General features: G+C 39.8%; 1 pseudogene; it reads left to right on the plus strand.

Moving 5' to 3' along the window:
* The first annotated feature begins 16,282 nt into the window (after positions 1 to 16,282).
* LOC124959586 (WW domain binding protein 1-like) lies at positions 16,283 to 17,028 on the plus strand (annotated as a pseudogene).
* The last annotated feature ends 548 nt before the right edge of the window (positions 17,029 to 17,576 follow it).

The following is a 17,576-nucleotide window of genomic DNA, read 5'->3' on the forward strand; positions in this document are numbered from 1 at the left end:
TGGATGAATCACTAACATGCACTCTTTTCAAGGCTTTGAGTACTTTCTCAAAATACATCAGGTCCATGAGTCCTAACAGTAAACATGGGGCATAGGATTGACTACTTAATGGAAAAACCACTTAGCAATTTCGTCATTAACCTTCATACACTGTCCACACTTTACAAATGACTGTCATACTAATACAATCATTTTCAATATAGTATCCCAATTCAAGTGGTGAAAATCTGAAAGTTTAAGTGGAACAGCTACTGGGAGTTATCTCTACCACCAGGGATGAGGCCATTATCAAATGGTCAGCAGGTGTTAGAACTTCATCTTACTGTGAAAGCTTAAAGGGAGCAGGCATGAACTGTTGTGCAGGATAAGTACCTGTGCATTGTGATCATTGAGGAATACCCTATAGAAAGGAGAAAGCAAAATTAGGTGAAATCTAGCAGTGATAGCTTGGCCAAATGTACCAGGAGCTGGTTTTTAGAATGGTTTTTCTCGTTGATTCACATTAACCATGGTTTTCTACTTGCATGTTGATCTAGAATGTGACCTCTCAATTTCAATCACTGAAGCTAGTAAATAAAAGCATCTGGGGTAAGTTAGGACAACAAGCCTACAAAGTCAGACACAACAGTATCTACATCTTGGTAAAGGGACGAGTGAATCTATTTAAATCAAGTTTTCTGGAGTCCAGCCAATTCCAACTTTAAATGTCACTTCATAAAACTAAGTGAATGGAAGAATTTGTAATCTTAAACCAAAGTTTTTCATGATAAATAACCCATAACTTTAAACAACTTTGACAAAAGTGAAAAAATCACAACTAGGTGCATGTAGAAAGAAGTGACTTAACTACAGGTACAATATTTCAGATCATTCTACATGCACCAGAACTCTGGACAATTAGGCTATGTTGGACCCCACATGTTTCTTACTAAACTGAAAGTACAAGCATAGATTTGGAAGTTACTGTGCATCCCATCCTATTGGGCATCCACACTGACCTTGTGCACTCACTTATCCTTAAACATTTTTCTAGTGTCCTGCCTTCTAACACATCCTGAGATCTTTTCTAAGATGGACATAAAGAACCTACCTGGGACGAGTTGAGATTCCATTCTATTTTGATGAACCATCTTGGACCCCTGTTCAGTGACAACTTAAATCTTTCAGAATTGATCCTAACTCAAGCAATCCATACCGGATTGGAAAGGATTCTGAAAGATCCATAAGATACTTACAGGAAGTAAGTCAAAAGTTCAAGCTAGTAGATTGGCCCCTGGTCTTTCTGGTATGGGGCCATTTAAAGTCACTCAAGACCCAAATATGAACTTCAACAAACTCAGTTCCTGAAAGTCAAGTATAGCAGTGCAAGCCTATAATTCCAGTTATTCAGGAGACTGAGACAAGAGTGCTAACTTGAGGTCATCCTGGGCAACTTAGACTGTCTCAAAGAGGTAAGGGGAGTGGGGATGGAGCTCAATGATAGTGCCCCTGGATTTAATCCCCAGGACCAGAGAATCTCCTTGGTCTAATGGTTAGCCCCTTAATTCCTTCTCCATGAAATAGTATCTCCTTACCTACACTTCCCCTCAATCTTAGCTTTACTTTTACACAAAAAAGGCTATATTGTAGATTGTCTCAGCAGTATTAATAGGACCAAGGGTTAGATGAGAGAAATGGAGTTAAGACGAGCTTTCTCAGAAGCCAAAAACCCCTGCCCATCACCTCACAATGCTCTTCATAGCTAGTCTGACAGACCTCATCTTGTGTCCATTGATAGCATTATCCATACCAGAAGTTTCTGAAATATAAATTCAGTACCTCTTAGTCTTCCCTGGACACATCATTAGCATTTCTTAGATTCTTTAACATTTTTCTATCCATGATTAACTTATCCAAAGACTCAACAGATACTTTGACTTGCCTATTATCCAGGTACTGAGTCAGTTCAATCAGATTTCTTTTAATGGGAAATGTTGGCAAATAAACTTCTGCTTCATGAGCTAGAATGACAATACTCAAATTCTCAGGTCAGGTGCTTGTATCTTAATATCTTAGAGAATCATCCATCTCATACTTTCTGGGTCTGAAAGAGAATCTTAGCCAGATATTAGAAATATGAAATGTTTCTTCCCTCCTGAAATAGAGTCAAGGTTAAATGTCACAAGGATGTCAACTATAGTCTGAAATAAACTAATGTGGAGTTGATGGAAAAGCTGTTTTAACTTTTTCACTGCTGTGACTAAAGAATCTGACCAGAATGAAAAGTAAAGGAGGAAAGGTTTGAGGGCTCAGTTTCAGAGGTCTTAGTCCCCAGAAGGCCAGCCCCATTCCTCGGGGTTCGAAGCGAGGCTGAAAATTGTGGAGGGAAGCAGTTCACATCCTCTTAATCAGGAAGCAGTCTACTCACCAGATACAAATATATACTCCAAAGCCATGCCACAATTCCCACCTCCTCCAACCACTCTACCACTTGGGTTACCACTGTCGATCCCTTTCTGAACCATCTTGCATTGTCTCACATGAACTTTTGGGACTCTTACCTGAACCATAAGTCTGTTATCCAATTGCAGAATCCAGGTGTATTTGAAGCTATTAAATATTCAATACTGATTGTATTCAGTGGCAGTAGCATGTTTAGGAAAGAATACTTCAGGAAGTAGAGATGTGCTCAGAATGAGGAACTATGGAACTGTCCTGTCAAATAACTCCAACATTGTTATCCATCCTTCACACATCAACCCTTCTGCCTATAGCCACCCTTGAGATAGGCATCTACCTTTTAGGACTTCTTCTGGAGCCTGTTTCATAAAAAAAAAAATCATCCCCTGAGGAAACAAACTTTTGAGCTCATAGGAATGGTCTACTGTAGACATTTTGGACCTCCTGGGTATTGTGCGTTGACATGTTTATCATGGAACAATTCCATTACTCTGAATAGCTTCACATCTGTAGGTTATCGTGAAAAAGGCTTTGGGAAATGACCTTTCTCCATGGAGAGACAAAATCTTAAGAGGAACATGCGTTCTGCTTAAGTATGTGATAACATCCTCCCAAACATCACCCTACCAGTGTTTGACTCTTAAATTGAGTTTGCTGTTTAAGACTTCTACCACATTTGATAACTTCACCTTCTGCATGTATACCTACGAAGAAAAACCATGTAATGTCATCCTAGTCTTTGATTAGAATTCCTGACTTCTCTCTCCTCATTCTCAGACTTACTATGCTTATTTTCTCAACCATGGTCATCAGGAAAGATCATCCATCAGTAAAACTAGATGTGAAAACGTTAATGACACCCCTGACTGAAAACAGGTTTGGCTTCAAAAGACCAGTTTGTCACTTCTTGAACATGGTAATCCTAGGTGCAAGGAAGTTCCAATGAAGCAATTCTGAAACATTTTCAGATTCAAGTACATTATAGCAGCATCTTGTACAGGCATCTAGACATTTTGAGGTTTTCATTCCATGAGTGTTCTGGAGTTTTTAACAAGATGAGGTACATTATTAACTAGATACTGAATTTTCTAGGCTTAAATCTATAGCAGGTAATTGACTAAAGGTTTGAGTAACTTTATTAAAGAGTTGGACCATGAACACTAACAGTCAAATAAGATGGCTTTGAAAATATTGACTTAAATTACAAAGTAACTTCTAAAAGGTCTTCATCTTAACCCTGTCTCCATATTAAGCATTTCTCCCAATGTGGCTTCCTTCTCACTGGTCCTACTTCCAGTATTAAGTGCTTGATAGAAAATGACAGCAATCGAGCCAATTCTTGTCTCTACTTGGCATTTTATTGGGTAAGCATAGAAGTATAAAGAGCCAAATCTTAAGACCAATTAGAGGAAGTCAAAGATGTTCTTTCAGTGCATTTCTAGTATCTGAGTTAAATTTTCTTAATGGAAAGAAAAGCATTTTATGGTAACTAAGTACCTAAGACAATAAAAATGTGCATTAGATTATAAACTTGAACATATAACAGAATAAAAACATTGGAGAATCTAAATCAACTTTGAGGCATTCAGAGGTGCCAATCACATCACAAAAGCTGAAAATCGAGTCTATCGAGATACTAAGTCTCTTAATCTTTACTGCCCTGATATTAAGTAGCAATGTTACTTCTGTATGTCTTTGATCACTACAGAGGTTTTTCATGTTTCCTCTTGTAATATGTACTACAACTGAGTCCTTAACCAATTTTCTATTTGGGCATGTGCCTTATTTTAATTTGCTAGAATTGTTAGGGTTAGATGTAGTATTCCCCCAAAAGCTTATGTGAGATGGTGCAAGAAGGTTTAGAGGTGAAATGATTGCTTTGAGAGCCTTAATCCAATTATTTGCAACTAATTGAGTGACTAAAGGTGGGTCATTGGGGCATGTACTTTGCGATACATAGTGAGCTGAGCTTAGTCTGTTTTATGATGTCTTAAGCCACTTCCCTCCAACATACTCCTCCATGATGTTCAGTCTCACATTGAGCCCCAAGAAGTGGAGCCACCTATGGACTGAGACCTCTGAAATTGTGAGCCCCAAATAAACTTTTCCTCATTATTCTTGTCAAGTCTTGTGTTCATGGGGTGAAAAAGCTGACTAAAACATGTTGCAAATGTTTTTCTGAATAACTTTAACATTCATAATAACTTTTCAAAATGTAAAAATTCAACTCCTATAACCAATAAATCCTACAACTTCGTTTTCTATTTGAGGAGTGTGACCACTTCTCCAATGAGAATTGACTTAAGCATATTTATAAGGATTTTTGTTAAAGTATTGAATAACATGTTCAAACAGACAAGTCTTTCGTACTCAACTATTGGCTTTATCTAAAGTTTCCTTACTGTGACTGGAAATTTTCCTTTTAAGCTATATTTGCATTGCATTTAAAGAATACTTGAGTAAAATTTCTACTAGGATAACAAAATTATGAATGCTAACATAATGAACATGATTGTGAAGCAGTAATTCTATGCTTCTAAATTTAAACAAATGTAATTAAGAATAAAAATCACATGATCTCAATAGATACAGAAAAAGCCTAATAAAACTTGACATTTTCTCAAACCAAGGGTAGAAGGAATTTGCCTTAATGCAAAACATGGAACAAACCCAAAGCCAAAAGCAAAGCCTTTTCTCTAACCTAGGAAAGATACGGATGTACACTTTCACCACTATTCAACATAGTACTTGATGACGTGGACAGAACAATTGGGCAAGAGAAACAAATAAGTAATATGAAAGTAAGTCAAATTGTCACTGTTTACAAATATGATCCTGTACTTAAACACCAGAAGACTTCTACAGCTGATAAATGAATTCAGCAAAGTAGTGGAATATAAAATCTAAACTCTGCTATGTACCAATAACATTCACCAAAAATGAAATTGGGAAGAGAACTACATTCAAAATAGCTTTTTAAAGTTCCTAAGCATCTAAAGAGGTGAAAGACCTCTACAACAAAATACAAAACACTAAAATTTATTGGAAAGACCACCTGTGTTCATAAATGAGCAGAATTGATATTTAAAGATCATATTACAAAAAGCAATACACAGCAATTCTCATCAAAAAATGACTTTTAACTGGACTTGGTGGCACATGCCTGTAATTCCAGCTGCTTGGGAGGCTGAGACAGGATTGCAAGTTCAAAGCCAGCCTCAGCAGTTTAGGTCCTGTCCCAAAATTGACTGGGGATGTGACTCAGTAGTTAATAACCCCTGGGTTCAATACTGGGTACTGAAGACTTTTTTAAAGAACTGGAGAAAAGTGCTTTGGTTATTTTGGATCTTGCTTTTCCACATTTTAGCAATCTTGAACAACAAAAGAAATGCTGGAGGCATCACAATAGCTCTAGTAGTGCAATTTGAAACTGGGTATAGTAACAAGATGGCATGGTACTGACATAAAAATGTACTTGACCAATGGAATAGAATAGAAAACCTATGGTGTAGTCATCTGATCTTTGGCAAAGGTGCTGCAAACGTGGAGAAAATACAGGCCCTTTAAGAAAAGGTGCTGGGGGAAACTGAACATCTAATGTGTAGAATGAAAGATTCCCTATCTGACCCTGCACAAAATGAACTCACAATCAAAGACCTAGGAGTTAAACCATTGCACCTGCAAAATCGTGTGGAGTCAACATACCAACATACAGACACACTGACTTTCTTAATAGGACTAAAGCTAAAGAAATAACACCAAGAATTAACAAGTTGACATCAAGTTAAAGCTTCAGCACAGCAAAGGAAATGAAAGTCTGAAGAGCCTACAGAATGGGAGAAAATCTCTGGTCAGCTGTGGGGACCCATCATCTAGCAGAATCAGATGAGATTCAACCATGGGACAGAGGCCTGCCTTCTAGGAACTGGCTACCATAGAGACTGTTCCAGATTGCTGGGAAGTATGTGGTGTGTGGAAGTGGTTCCCTGTCTGGTTCTGATATATTTTCCCTGAGAAAATGACTCCCCTAACTCCACCCCATCATCACAGAAGCTCCTCCTGTTTTGGGCCCCTTTACCTGTGTCTTAGAGTTGGGTTACTCCATGTTGGAGGTCAGATCTGGTATGGCTCGGTCCCATCATGCCCCCTCATCTAGAGTATTGGCTCCTGTGTTAAGTTTATGGGTGATTAGCCAACATCTTCAGCAGTTAACCCTTCTCTCATCCACATGGGACATGGCAGAAACCCTTACAGTCAGTTATACTTCCAACAGAGGATTAATATCCAAAATATGAAAAGAACTCAAACTTAACACCAAAAAAACCCATTCAACAAATGGGCAAATGAACAGACACTTCTCAGATACAAATGGCCAACAACTAAAGTTCAGTCTCTATTGGGGACCTACAAATCAAAACCTCATCCCATTTTTAGAATACAATCATCAAAATGGATGTTAAGGATCGGGGAGGAACTCCTGATATTGTAAACTTGAACCTCCATACTCGATTCTATAGTGGTTGTACATCAAAAGACTAACAAAGGAGTGGTATAGCAGGATTATGATAGCTCCATTTATTTCCCCTCAAAAGTCTGTATACTGGAGTTTCAAGATGGCAGACTAGGGGGCAGCTGCATTTCACGTTGCTCCAGGACGCAAGATTCAAAAGAGGAGATATTGAGAGACTTGGGACCAACTCAAAGCCGCTGGGTGAGTCTCTCCCATTGGGGAGGCATCCCGGATGGGGCGGTAGCCCCGGAATTCAGGGAACTTTTGTGAAGTGGAGTTACCCGGCGAGACACCCCTCCCCCCAACAGGAGCGGTAAACACGGACAACTGGGATCATCGTAGAGGAGGCGGCTCAGCACAGCGCTTGGACTCGGAGCAACCACTGGGGCTCCGGGTGGCTGCCAGAGGAGGAGCTGCGTGGCAAGCTGTTTGAACTCAGAACGACCGCTCCTGAACACCGGGGGGTTGCCCGGAGGAAGAGAAGTGCGGCAGGTCACTTGGTCTAGGACTGACTGCATCAGAGCCACAGGCGGTTGCCAGAGGAGGAGGCAAGTGGTGAGTTGATTGGACTAAAAGCGACCGCTCCTGAACACCGGTGGCTTGCCTGGAAGAGGAGTGTGGTGGGTCACTTGGTCTCGGAGCCACCACTCCTGAACATCCGGGGGGCTACCCCGAGGAGGAGGAGGAGGAACAGGGTGGGTCACTTGGACTTGGAGTGACTGCCTAGGTCTACGGGAGGTTGGCAGGAGGAGGAGACGCGAAGTGAGTTGCTTGGACTCCTAGTGACTGCATCGGAAACCGGGCGGCTGTCCGGAGGAGGAGGTGTGTGGCGGGTCTCTGGGTATCGGAGCTATTGTATGGGGCTCCAGGTGGCAGCTCAGAGGAGGGGCCGCATAGCCAGGCGATTAGGTGCAGAGCAGGGTCCCAGGAGCTAGGTGGCTTTTGGCTGGAAGAGCCGCACAGAGACACGCCTAGGGGCGGAGTGAAGTTTCCAGGACTGCGGGCAGATTATCTGGGAGAGGCAGCCTAAGGAGACTTGCCTGCAAAGGGTGAGGCTCCCAGGCCCAGGAGGTAGATCCGGGCCCCTGGGAACATTGCAGAGGAAGACAGCCCAGCCCAGGCGGTAGTTGTAGATTGAGGGGAACCTCTAGGAGGGGAACCGACCAGCAAGACGTCTCCACTGAGTGAGTCTTCCCTGCCGGGTGAGGTTTTCCCACAGGGACAGTAAAACCAGAGACACAGGCACAAACAGGACTTGCCTCAGCCCACAGTCTAGTTCTCCGTTGGATGACCATTGGTCAACAAGTGGAGGCACCTCTGCCCACTAGCAGGGAATATACACGACCTGAGGGTCACCACCCCTAGAGAGGCAGCTTCTTCGTGGAGCTCCACATTATCAACTTCCTCCAAGACTTCAGGCTACTGAAGGATAAGAGGGGATATACTAGCAATCTTCAGGGACATTATAAGTCGATAGAGGAAATCTGCAATATCTTAATGACCCACTGATTCCTGAACAATATGAGAAAACAAGGGAAGAAAATGCCCCAAACAAATCTAGATGTTACATCAATAGAATCCAATGACAGCATGGCAGAAGAAATGACAGAAAGGGAGTTCAGAATGTACATAATTAAAATGATTAGGGAAGCAAACGATGAGATGAAAGAGCAAATGCAGGCATTGAATGATCGCACCAATTGACAGTTAACAGAGCAAATTCAGGAAGCAAAGGATCATTTCAATAAAGGGTTAGAGATATTGGAAAAAAAAACAGAAATCCTTGAAATGAAGGAAACAATAAACCAAATTAAGAACTCCATAGAAAGCATAACCAATAGGATAGAACACCTGGAAGACAGAACTTCAGATATTGAAGACAAAATATTTAACCTCGAAAGCAAAGTTGAACAAACAGAAGATGGAGATTCTGTTCATGATTTCTTACCAAGAACTATGGGATATCATGAAAAGGCCAAATTTGAGAATTATTGGGATTGAGGAAGGCTTAGAGAAACAAACCAAAGGAATGAACAGTCTATTCAATGAAATATCAGAAAATTTCCCAAATCTGAAGAATGAAATGGAAAATCAAGTCCAAGAGGCTTATAGGACTCCAAATACACAAAATTACAACAGACCCACCCCAAGGCACATTATAATGAAAATACCTAACATACAAAATACAGAATTTTCAAGGCTGTGAGAGAAAAGAACCAAATTACATTCAGAGGAAAACCAATAATAATATCAGCAGATTTTTCAATTCAGACCCTACAAGCTAGAAGGGCCTGGAACATTTTTCAAGCTCTGAAAGAAAATGGATGCCAACCAAGAATCTTATACCCAGCAAAACTTACCTTCAGATTTGACAATGAAATAAAATCCTTCCATGATAAATAAAAGCTAAAAGAATTTACAAAAAGAAAGCCAGCATTACAGAACATTCTCAGCAAAATATTTCATGAGGAAGAGAGAAAAAACAAAGAAGCAAATCAGCAAAGGGAGGAATTATCCTAAAGGAACTGTCAAAGGAGGAACCAAGATGTGTCAAAAAATAAACAAAATTTTAAATATGAACCAAATGACCGGGAATACAAATCATATCTCAATAATAACCCTGAATGTTAATGGCCTGAATTCATCAATCAAAAGACATAGACTGGAAGATTGGATTAAAAAGAAAGATCCAACAATATGTTGCCTGCAAGAGACTCACCTCATAGAAAGAGATACCCATAGACTAAAGGTGAAAGGATGGGGAGAAACATACCATGCACATGGACTCAGCAAAAAAGCTGGAGTATCCATCATTTCAGATAATGTGGACTTCAAGCCAATGTTAGTCAGAAAGGATAAGGAAGGACATTTCATACTGCTTAAGGGAAGCATAAATCAGCAAGATATAACAATCATAAACATCTATGCCCCAAACAGTGGCTCATCCATGTATGTTAAACAAATCCTTCTCAATTTTAGAAACCAAGTAGACCATAACACAATAATACTAGGTGATTTTAACACGCCTCTCTCACCATTGGACAGATCTTCCAAACAAAAATTGAACAAAGAAACCATAGATCTCAATAACACAATCAATAACTTAGACTTAACAGACATTTATAGAACATACCATCCAACCAAGAGCGAATACACTTTCTTAGCAGCACATGGATCCTTCTCCAAAATAGACCATATATTATGCCACAAAGCTAATGTCAGCAAATACAAGAAGATAGAGACACTACCTTGTATTCTATCAGATCATAATGGATTGAAGTTAGAAATAAATGAAAGAGTAAAAGACAGAAACTACTCCAACACCTGGAGATTAAACAATATGCTATTATATGATGAATGGATAACAGAAGATATTAGGAAGGAAATTCTTAGAGGTAAATGAGAACAAAGAAACATCATATCAAAATCTGTGACACTATGAAAGCAGTACTTAGAGGAAGACTTATTTCATGGGGCACATTTAATAAAAGAAGTAAAACTCAACAAATAAAAGACCTAACACTACAGCTCAAAGCCCTAGAAAAAGAACAGACCAAAACCAAAAGTAGAAGACAGGAAATAGTTAAACTCAGAGCTGAAATCAACGAAATTGAAACAAAAGAAACAATACAAAAAATTGACAATAGTTGGTTCTTCGAAAAAATAAACAATTGATTAACCTTTAGCCACACTAACAAAGAGAAGACGAGAAAACCCAAATTAGTAAAATTCGGAATGAACAAGGAAATATCACAACAGACACAACTGAAATACAAAACATTAGAAGCTATTTTGAAAACCTATACTCCAACAAAATAGAAAATTTCGAAGACATCAACAGGTTTCTAGAGACACATGAATTGCCTAAACTGAACAAGGACATACACAATTTAAATAGACCAATTTCAAGTAATGAAATAGAAGTCATAAAAGCCTACCAACAAAGAAAAGTCCAGGACCAGATGGGTTCTCAGCCGAGTTCTACAAAACTTTTAAAGAAGAGCTCATTCCAATACTTCTCAAAGTATTCCAGAAAATAGAAGAGGAGGGAACCCTCCCAAACTCATTCTATGAAGCCAATATTACCCTGATACCTAAACCAGACAGAGACACATCGAGGAAAGAAAATTTCAGACCAATATCCTTAATGAACATCGATGCAAAAATTCTCAACAAAATTTTAGCAAATCGCTTACAAAAACATATTAAAAAGATAGTGCACCATGATCAAGTGGGTTTCATCCCAGGGATGCAAGGTTGGTTCAACATCAGGAAATCAATAAATGTCATTCACCATATCAATAGACTTAAAGTCAAGAATCACATGATTATTTCGATAGATGCAGAAAAAGCATTCGATAAAATACAGCACCCCTTCATGCTCAAAACACTAGAAAAAATGGGGATAGTAGGAACATTCCTTAACATTGTAAAGGCCATCTACGCTAAACCCATGGCTAATATTATTCTAAATGGTGAAAAACTGAAAGCATTCCCTCTAAAAACTGGAACAAGGCAGGGATGTCCTCTTTCACCACTTCTATTTAATATCGTCCTTGAAACTCTAGCCAGAGCAATTAGACAGACCAAAGAAATTAAAGGGATACAAATAGGCAAAGAAGAACTCAAACTATCCCTATTTGCTGATGATATGATTGTATACTTAGAGGAACCAGGAAATTCCACCAGAAAACTTTTAGATCTCATAAGTGAATTCAGTAAAGTAGCGGGATATAAGAGCAATGCACATAAACCTAAGGCATTTTTATACATAAGCGATGAATCTTCAGAAATAGAAGTTAGGAATACTACCCCATTCACAATAGCTTTGAAAAAAATAAAATACTTGGGAATCAATCTCACAAAAGAGGTGAAAGACCTCTACAATGAGAACTACAGAACACTAAAGAAATTAAAGAAAACCTTAGAAGATGGAAAGATCTCCCATGTTCTTGGATAGGAAGAATTAATATTGTCAAAATGGCCATACTACCTAAAGTGCTATACAGATTCAATGCAATTCCAATTAAAATCCCAATGATGTACCTTACAGAAATAGAGCAAGCAATTATGAAATTCATCTGGAGGAATAAAAAACCCAGAATAGCTAAAGCAATCCTTGGCAGAAAGAGTGAAGCATTGGGTATTGCAATACCAGATCTTCAACTCTACTACAAAGCAATAGTAACAAAACGGCATGGTATTGGTACCAAAATAGAAAGGTGGATCAATGGTACAGAATAGAGGACACAGACACAAACCCAAATAAATACAATTTTCTCATACTAGACAACGGGGCCAAAAATATGCAATGGAGAAAAGATAGCCTCTTCAACAAATGGTGCTGGGAGAATTGGAAATCCATATGCAACAGAATGAAACTAAACCCATCTCTCTCACCATGCATGAAACTAAACTCAAAATGGATTAAGGATCTCGGAATCAGACCAGAGACCTTGCATCTTAGAGAAGAAAAAGTAGGTCCAGAGCTTCAACATGTCGGTTTAGGACCAGACTTCAACAGGACTCCCATAGCACAAGAAATAAAAGCAAGAATTAATAACTGGGATAGATCCAAACTAAAAAGCTTTCTCTCAGCAAAGGAAACTATCAGCAATGCAAAGAAAGAGCCTACAGAGTGGGAGAAAATCTTTGCCAATCATACTTCAGATAGAGCACTAATCTCCAGAATCTATAAAGAACTCAAAAAACTCTACACCAAGAATGCAAATAATCCAATCGACAAATGGGCTAAGGAAATGAATAGACACTTCACAGATCTACAAGCAATCAACAAACATATGGAAAAATGTTCAACGTCTCTAGTAATAGGGTGGTTTTGATTTGCATTTCTCTTAAGATTCCATCTCACCCTAATTAGAATGGCGATTATCAAGAATACAAGCAACAACAGGTGTTGGCGAGGATGTGGGGAAAAAGGTACACTCATACATTGCTGGTGGGGCTGCAATCTAGTGCAGCCATCTGGAAAGCAGTGTGGAGACTCCTTAGAAAACTTGGAATGTAACCACCATTTGACCCAGCTATCCCACTCCTTGGCCTATACCCAAAGGACTTAAAATCAGCATACTACAGAGATACAGCCACATCAATGTTCATAGCTGCTCAGTTCACAATAGCCAGATTGTGGAACCAACCTAGATGTCCTTCAATTGATGAGTGGATAAAGAAAATGTGGTATATATATATACAATGGAATATTACTCTGCCATAAAGAATGATAAAATTATGGCATTTGCAGGCAAATGGATGAAATTGGAGAATATCATGCTAAGTGAGATAAGCCAATCTCAAAAAACCAATGGACGAATGACATCGCTAATAAGTGGATGATGACACATAATGGGGGGTGGGAGGGGTTAGAGTTAGAGTTAGGGAGGGGGGCAAGAATGGAGGAAGGACTGTATAGAGGGAAAGAGGGGTGGTAGGGGTTGGGGGGAGGGAATAAAATAACAGAATGAATCAAACATTACCCTATGTAAATTTATGATTACACAAATGGTATGCCTTTACGCCATGTACAGAGAAACATCATGTATCCCATTTGTTTACAATAAAAAAAAACACAAGTCTGTATACTAGTGACACATGTGAATTGTGCCATAATAAAAGGGTATACAACAATAAAACTATAGAACCAGTCAAAATGGATAAAATGTGTATATATACACACAATGGAGTTCTTAAAAACAACTGCATTCACAGGAAAATCGGAGAACATGTTGAGTGAAATGTTAAATTCAGTCAAGAATTGTGTTCTCCTGTGGAAGTTAGGAAAAGGTACCTTTTTGAAAACAGACCAATAGACTTGAAGAAACAGATGAAGGAAAGGAGCTAGTACTGGGGAATAAAATAGAACAAATTGTTATGTGCATACAATAAGTGTTGCAATGAATCACTGTCCTGCATAACATTTCAATGTTTTATAAAAGCAGCACTGGGGATTAAATCCAGCACTTTGAAAATGTCAAGTGGGTGTTTTGCTGAGCTATACCTCCAACCCACTTGAAAGAAACTGTACTCCATTTAAGACAGTCCTGCTCAAACTTTGGGAAATAATTCAAAGAATAGGGAAAAGAAAAGCCCTGACAACCCAGCCCAAGTAGGAGGTACCTCAAGTTCCATTACTGGATATTTACATCTTTAGCAACAAAAATAATTGTTGTAGCCACCCCACCCATGGAGGGGTCCTGACATAGGTTGCCCCCAAGCCCTTCCAGGATGCACAGTACTGACAAGTCTAGAGGAATAACTATAATGTTCCATATGCCAGTGTCATATCTGCCTGAACTCCCAGAGGGACCCCATTCAAGTGCTACAGAATGGCCCTCTCAGGTTCCAACACAGTATGAAGAGTGAAAGTTTCAAGCACAACATAAGTCACAGGGAAACTGAGTTTCATCTGGTATTGAACTCAACACTACACAATAAATCAATAACCCCAGGGCACTCTGTCAAGAGAAGGCTGCTTATGAAGAATCTCACAGAATAGATATACATCTCAACATATATGCAAATCTCAACAAACACAAACATAAAAAACAAGGTAACATTCAAACATCTATAACTCCCCAATAACTGAAGTTACATATCAAAGTGAAAGAAGTGACAAATTTTCTAATTTGACTTAAGAAAACCACAAATGTCTAAGGAAGACAACATGGAATACAAAGATCAATTCAATAGATCCTGAAAATTAATCTCGGAAGTGTTCAATACATCTGAAAACATCAATAGAGCAAGCCCTGATATTTCTTATGCTGGAGAACAAGATGCATGAAATAAGATTCAGACAGTAACTTTATAAAACAACCTACAAGACCTTGGGACAAATAAGTCTAACTTGTAGATTTAAATAAAGGAGGAGAGCTACAGACTAATGGCAGAGTAAAATGCCAACAATTTCTGGGAATGAGTATCAAGGTACTAGAAGCATTTAGAACATCAAATATGTATGACTAGAAAAGAACCCCTCTATTTTATAAACTGCCCAAAAATGAAACAAAATACTAAAACCTGCATGAACTAAAAACCCTAAGATTTGTTGGTAGAAACCTTAGAGAACAGGGGACCAGAGAATTTGTACACTTCATGTCCTGAAAGAAAATGACCACCAACCTAGATACATTCCAGTAATTCTTCAGAATTAGACCTTCTGAGCTAAACATAAACTAAAAATGTGTGACCACTCACCCAGCAATATAGAAGATACTTAAAGGAATCCTACACCCAGATAAGGAAGCAAGATAACCATAACCAGCAAGCATTTATTCCTTCCCATGGTCTTCTGGAAGTAGCTAAGCAAATGAGAAATGGGAAAGAAATGTGATTACTTCAGGAAGACACCAAAGGTCTAAGATGAATAAAGGAGAAAGAAACATACAATTCTCAAAATAACCTAAAACAATAAGTAAACAGTACATTCTTTCAACATTAACCCTGAATATAAATGCTCTAAATTCTCCAACTAAAAGACTAGCTGATTGGATTTAAAAACATTACCCAATTGTTACCTGGTGAGATGAATTCTTGCAAAGACAAAGTGAAAGGATGGAGGATATTCCAATCAAATGAAAATCAAAAGCAAGCAGAAGTAGCTATCCTCATAGCCAACAGAACATGCTTAGAGTTAAAATTGGACAAAGGTCACAGTGACAAATCTACCAAGATATAAGTTATAAATGTATATTAACCAATTTTACAAAACACCACAGGACTTGGAGAGAGGCCCCATACTATAACAAGGGGTGACTTCAGTAGTCCCTCACTGACAGATCTTCCAGACAAATCAACATTGGTTAATACACCATAAGTAAGGATTTGACATCTTCAGAACATTCTGATAGCTATTGAATGTACATTCATCAGCACACAGAACATTCTCAAATCACACTTTAAGCCATAAAATTTAGCAAATACAAAAATCTTATCTCAGAACATAACAAAAGTCAACAGCAAGAGAAACTGCAGAGATTATACAAATATTGAAGAGTACAGCTTTTGAATGAGCTGTGTCATTTGAAATCGGGAAATCAAATGAAAATGGAAACACCCTACCTGACTCTATGGGACATACTAGAAGCAGTTAAGATGGGAATGTTAGGTTATTTGTATGGTGGTGGTGCTGCCCCACCCCGTGTCAATTGGGGCCAAACCTCCACAGAATAAGCTGTGAGTACCACTATGAACTCTAAGTCCTTTCCCAGGAGGCTCTTGGCATCCCTGGGTCTGGGTTACTACCTCTGCTCATCGGGAATCCATGGGATGGCCAGCCTTTTCTGAGTCTTGGAGAGTGAGTTCCTACTGGTGTGAACCATCCTTCTGAGCTGCCGCTGCATCTGCCACCACCACTGAGTCAATCACAACCTACAGGCCCAGCAACGGCAATATGAAACTAACCTGATCATCTACCAGGAAGCCCACAATTAGTCAGCACTACTTTATTTCAGGTTTTTGCCAAACTATTTATTACCTCATGAGGAAGTGATGAACTGACCTCCAATTCCTCCCACACCCATAATGCCTTCCAACTACAGCAACAGCAGCTTACTGCCGCCTCAGTGTGGCCCACCAGGGGCAGCTTCCAGGGGATGCAGAGCAGCCCCTTGTCAGGGCCCAGCAAAGCAGCACAAGACCCCCAAGAATCGTTGATCCTGATCCCTGTATGCCAACTGAGTAGCCACCAAACCCCTGGAATATAGAGCTCGGTGGCCAGCCTGTGGAGATAGACCCCAGGGCCTTCATGGACAAGGGTTCAGAATGATTCCAGCTCTGAGCATGGCAGCATACTCCTCAGTAGCAAAGACAAGGTGCCTGGCAGATATTGCTGCTTCACAGGCATTGATAGGGATGTGTGCAACCAAGACCACCATGATGATGACCTTAGAGTTCAACACTTATTGCTCTGAATGAGCCCTGGACCTCTGACAGCTGCCATGTGAGGCCTCTGAGGAAGGGTCCTGCCAGTCCTGAGGATCAGGCTCGAGAGTCTGGGCATGTTCATCTGCCACAGTCCCCCACAACCCTGCTGCTCAACCATCAATGAGAAGGACTCCTAGAGAAGTAGCTCCCCCAGCCCGACTAGGTCCTGCCTGCACCCAGGAACTTGGCAAAGTAACCACAGTAATGGGAGATCCAAGAAAAGCATTGACTCAGAGGAAGTGGTACAGCCACTATCTTGCCTTCCCCCCACACTCCCATCTCCAAGTTTGGTGTGCAGGTACCTCTCCCTAAAAGTGTTGGAGGGGCTGAGAAGTTGGTTCTACGACTCATTCCTTATTCCTCCCCACTGCATCTTTTTTCAAGTCGCCTCACTTGCTTTGGTCAGATGTTTTACAAGCCCCCAAGGAGGGGAACTAGGACAGTGCTAATGTCTTTATTATGGATTTATGCTCTAGTTTTAGTCTGAGAACTTCATCTCAGTCCATGAGATGCAACCCATCTTGGCCCTGGGTGAAGGAACCCCATAGTCCTGAAGATCGTTGGCTATGTCTGACAGTATCTGCTTGGTTAGGATGACAGATTGGTAAGAGACTTGTTGATATGATTCCAGGTGACAAGAACTATGTGCAGCTGTGCGTCCTGGAGGGACCCCTTTCCCAGCAGG

This window comes from Sciurus carolinensis, chromosome 11, assembly GCF_902686445.1.
Source record: "Sciurus carolinensis chromosome 11, mSciCar1.2, whole genome shotgun sequence".
Classification (NCBI taxonomy): domain Eukaryota; kingdom Metazoa; phylum Chordata; class Mammalia; order Rodentia; family Sciuridae; genus Sciurus; species Sciurus carolinensis.